Source organism: Neofelis nebulosa, chromosome 6, assembly GCF_028018385.1.
Source record: "Neofelis nebulosa isolate mNeoNeb1 chromosome 6, mNeoNeb1.pri, whole genome shotgun sequence".
Classification (NCBI taxonomy): domain Eukaryota; kingdom Metazoa; phylum Chordata; class Mammalia; order Carnivora; family Felidae; genus Neofelis; species Neofelis nebulosa.
Genome location: NC_080787.1, coordinates 153,362,296 through 153,367,833, shown reverse-complemented (window position 1 = coordinate 153,367,833; position 5,538 = coordinate 153,362,296).

Genomic DNA, 5,538 nt, shown 5'->3' with positions numbered 1-5,538 from the left:
TTCATACTCTCGTTCCGCCTAGGCTGGACCCAGTGTATTTCTAGCCTGCAAACTCTCTCAGTTAGTCAACCGTGACACCTCCCTCCCCACCAGCCCTTCGGTTGCACATCTGTTTCCTGATCTTCGCTTAGCCTTTGGACCACGTGGGACATAGTCCCGCTTGAGAGGAGCTTCGATCATTCTGTGATGGAAGCAGCTTTTAAGTTATAATACGACACTAATATTCAAATTATTAATTCATTAAGGAAGCTGCCAGGCACTCTGCTAGAGATACAGTTGACAATCAAGGTCTCTGTTCTCAAATCCTTGGATTCTAGGTCAGAAAAGTGAACAGGTGACATCAAGCATCAGGGAAGGCGTGTGAAAGAAAGTATAACACACTTGGGTCATTGTTATAACGGCCCTAATGACGTCCAGCGTGGATTTAAGGGAACTGTCGTACAAGAGGGCCAGCAGAACAGGGCCCTGCACACAGCTGTGTAGGCACAAGACAATGCTGGTGGTACCACTGATATCTCGGCTTCCCCCGAGTTGTGCAGTGCAACCCCTGTACAACAGTACACCATAACCTTGGAAGAATTCAGCAAAGCCTCGGGAGAGGCTAATTTTGAAGAAAGACTTGAAGTATGAACATTCATGTGCCAACGATGGGTTTTGGGTTCACACCATCCGCGATTTGGGCTGCTTGTAGCGTGAGGGGCGGTGCTCCTCCCTCCCATCCGGGAGCCGAGGGAGCTCGGGCGGCACCGTGGGGTTGTGCCTTTCAGGCACGCGAGGTCGTTACCGCGGTTGATTCCAATACTGGGCGGAGACAGAGCTCAGAGAAGGGAAGCCTTCAACCACAGGGCAACTAAATAACGGAGTTGGGGAGTGGACTTTGGGTCTTGGGCTTGGACTTGGTGGTCTTTCTACACCACGCCCGGGCTCTTTCCTTAAGTGGATCGAATGCCTTCTTTTTATTCATACACAGGTCATGTATCACCTGCTGAGTCGTCTGCTCAATGGTGCTCACGGGATGTCCCCATCTTCCTGATTCTGTATTTTGTGAGTGTCCAGCACCACCAGCCTGCCGTTCCCTAGATCTGGCCCCCAGGCATCTAGGTTTGTGTTTTGTTTGGTTTTTGATCCGCTTGAAATTTTGCCTCCGGGCCACATAGACGTTTACATTTCTGTGCTCCCAAAAGGCCCTGGGGAATTCAGGACACACGTGTGTATTTAACCTGATCATCTTGAGCTGCCTGTCTGGGGTCCTGTTTCCACACCTACAATTGCCCCCTCATTTTCTGGGAACATTTCGCTCAGCTGGTAACCATTAAGTCACCACCGATAATACAAGCAGAAACAAGTCTCTAATTTACCCAATTACTAATTTCTCAAGTTTTGAAACTAATTTTTCGACAGATGGCTCATTAAAATGTAGTAAAAAGCATCAAGAGTGTTACAGACACATAATGAAATATATAGACAATGCTTCGATTTCATGTTAAAAAAAGAGTCCTTTCCCCTCCAATTAGGGGAAAAGGCAGAAGTTTTTATTCCTAGGCAAAAAAGAAAGGGAAGATTTCATAACTATGTTCACGTTAATGAAGATTTGGATTTATCCGTGCAGTTCAAATCTCACAATAACATGAGTTATATAAGAGGGATTATTGCAAACCTTTACGGTCCACTCAGTATAGTCTTTAACTTTTATGTAGACAAGTCTATTAATCTATTCTTCTGTGATTTATTCCATTTTTAAAAGATTTTATTTTTAAGTAATCTCTACACCCAACGTTGGGCTCCAACTTACAATTAACCTCAAGATCAAGAGTTCGGTACCCTTCTGACTGAGCCAGCCAGGCGCCCCTGCTGTATTCCATTTTTTCTGCTTAAAAAGTTATTCCCCAAACAGCAATCCCTGTCAAAATAACACCAGCATTCTTCACAGAGCTAGAACAAGCAATCCTAAGATTTGTATGGAACCGGAAAAGACCCTCAACAAAGCAATCTTGAAAAAGAACCAAAGCTGGAAACATCACAATTCCGGACTTGAAGATGTATTACAAAGTTGTCATCATCAAAACAATACGGTACTGGCACAAAAACAGATACTCAGATCAATGGAACAGAATAGAGGACCCAGAAATGGTCCCACAAACATATGGCCAACTAATCTTTGACAAAGCAGGAAAGAATATCCAATGGAATAAAGACAGTCTCTTCAGCAAGTGGTGCTGGGAAAACTGGACAGCGACATGCAGAAGAATGAACCCGGACCACTTTCTTACGCCAGACACAAAAGTAACCTCAAAATAGATGAAAGACCTCAATGTAAGACAGGAAGCCATCAAAATCCTCGAGGAGAAAGCGGGCAAAAACCTCTTTGATCTTGGCCACAGCAACTTCTTACTCAACACGTCTCCGGAGGCAAGGGAAACAAAAGCCAAAATGAACTACTGGGACCTCATCAAAATAAAAAGCTTCTGTACAGCGAAGGAAACAATCAGCAAAACTAAAAGGCAACCGACGGAATGGGAGAAGATATTTGCAAACGACATATCAGATAAAGGGTTAGTATCCAAAATCTATAAAGAACTTACCAAACTCTACACCCAAAAATCAAATAATCCAGTGAAGAAATGGGCAAAAGACATGAATAGACACTTCTCCAAAGAAGACATCCAGATGGCCAACCGACACATGAAAAAAGGCTCCACATCACTCATCATCAGGGAAATACAAATCAAAACCACAATGAGATACCACCTGACATCTGTCAGAATGGCTAATATTAACAGCTCAGGAAATAACAGATGTTGATAAGGATGCGGAGAGAGAGGATCTCTTTTGCACTGTTGGTGGGAATGCAAGCTGGTGCAGCCACTCTGGAGAACAGTATGGAGGTTCCTCAAAAAACTAAAAATAGAACTACCTATGACCCAGCAATTGCCCTACTAGCCATTTATCCACGGGATACAGGTGTGCTGTTCGAAGGGACACACGCACCCCCATGTTTATAGCAGCACTATCGACAATAGCCAAATGCCCATCGATGGATGAATGGATAAAGAAGGTGTGGTATATATATACAATGGAGTATTACTCAGCAATCAAAAAGAATGAATTCTTGCTATTTGCAACTACGTGGATGGAACTGGAGGGTATTATAAGTGAAATTAGTAAGTCAGAGAAAGACAAATATTGTATGACCTCATTCCTATGAGGACTTTAAGAGACAAAACAGATGAACGTAAGGGAAGGGAAGCAAAAATAATATAAAAACAGGGAAGGGGATAAAACATAAGAGACTCTTTTTTTTTTTTTTTAATTTTTTTTTTCAACATTTTTTATTTATTTTTGGGACAGAGAGAGACAGAGCATGAACGGGGGAGGGGCAGAGAGAGAGGGAGACACAGAATCGGAAACAGGCTCCAGGCTCCGAGCCATCAGCCCAGAGCCTGACGCGGGGCTCGAACTCACGGAGCGCGAGATCGTGACCTGGCTGAAGTCGGACGCTCAACCGACTGCGCCACCCAGGCGCCCCCATAAGAGACTCTTAAATATGGAGAACAAACTGAGGGGGTTATGGGAGGGTTTATGGGAGGGGGGATGGGCTAAATGGGTAAGGGGCTTATGGGATCTACTCCTGAAATCATTGTTGCACTATATGCTAACTAACTTGAACATAAATTAAAAAATAAATTAATTCATTTTAAGAAATCTAGCCCCCCCCCCCCCCCGCCCCGCCACTGCCCCGAAAAGAAAGTCTAGTATCAATAATCGTAGCTCCCATTTCGAAGCTTAGGTTCCATCAGGAGATGCTTTGCCCTCAGGGCCCTCACCCTGAGCTAAGAGACCAGCTGCAAGGAAGAACAGGCAGGAAAACAGGACACATTCGGTGTGTCCGTTGCCCTGGAAGGAAGGAAGGGGGGGCGGGGGAGAGCCCATTCACCCCATGGGTCTCCGCTACCAAATCCTCCCGAGAGCAGTTCTTTTCTATTGTACCTTTAAGCCCGTGTGCATTTTCTGCAGTCACTCATTGGACGACTCCCTCCCACTCACGTATGTGTGTATTTTGTGCTGCTCTTTGCACAACGTGCCTTTCACGTGTGTGTTACGTCTGATAGAGCAAGGATTGTTCCTGTTATCCTTTTGGTTCTTTCTTCGGTTAGTTTTAAACTCTTGCTTATTTTCTTAAGTTCTAAATCACAATTGGATTTTGGTGGTCGTCAACGGGAACATTACAGTCAATTTTGTGGAATATATATGCTTGCACCTCTCAGGTTTCCTAGCCAGGAACGTAGCATATTGTTTAGTCTACTCATGTCAATAAGTCAGTCCTTTTACAGCTTTTATATCCGCTTTCATGAAAATAGCTCAACACGGAAAGTATGTTTGAGTCACAACGATCTTTCAGGCCACTTCTAAAATTGCCCAGTAAGCAAAGCTCACTTTTCCTCTTTGTAAGATGAACTTCGTATTAAAAATTATTTTATTGTAGTATTTTTTTTTATTTTAAACTTTTGTTTTTTTTAACGTTTATTTATTTTTGAGACAGAGAGAGACAGAGCATGAACGGGGAAGGGCCAGAGAGAGGGAGACACAGAATCCGAAACAGGCTCCAGGCTCTGAGCTGTCAGCACAGAGCCCAATGCGGGGCTCGAACTCATGGACCGCGAGATCGTGACCTGAGCTGAAGTCGGACACTTAGGAGCCACCCAGGCGCCCCTTTATTGTAGTATCGTAAAGGCACACACAGTAACAATGTTCCTGTCCACGGCGCAAAAGCTCTATGCACAGAGATGTTCACTGAAGCAAAAACACTCATTTGTAGGGAAAGATCAAGGTAGGTCAACGGAGTGGAATGTTCCATAAGAATTTAAAATGATTTTGAGGGGGCGCCTGGGTGGCTCAGTCGGTTGAGCATCCGACTTCAGCTCAGGTCATGATCTTGCGGTCCGTGAGTTCGAGCCCCGTGTCAGGCTCTGGGCTGATGGCCCAGAGCCTGGAGCCTGCTTCCGATTCTGTGTCTCCCTCTCTCTCTGCCCCTCCCCCGTTCATGCTCTGTCTCTCTCTGTCTCAAAAATAAATAAACGTTAAAAAAAATTAAAAAAATAAATAAATAAATAAAATGATTTTGAGGATGTAACAATGCTGGAAAACATTTTTACCAGGCTGTGTTTTAAAAGGTGGGTCCGACGGTCTGTTCTCTGTAAGAATTTCTTCCTTAACGCTTCCTATTTTCACTCCTGTTTGCTCTACACGAGCCACACTGCCTCTTTTCTGTTTCTTCTACTAGTCCACACACGCCTGCCTGTATATATGCCCAGTACACGCCTGAGTATGCACCCGAGTGCACTCCCAGTACCTGCCCTAGACGCGCCCAAGCGTGTGCCCCGTTACACCTTCAGGCGTCTGCACCTGCTATCTGCCCGCATCGCCCCACCCAGAAGGCCACGACACGCAGCTCTCTCACCCCCTCCGAGGAGACTTCACACGAATTTTCTTCCCGCGGGCCCTGTCCCCCTTCCCGATTGTCACGCGACGTATGACACG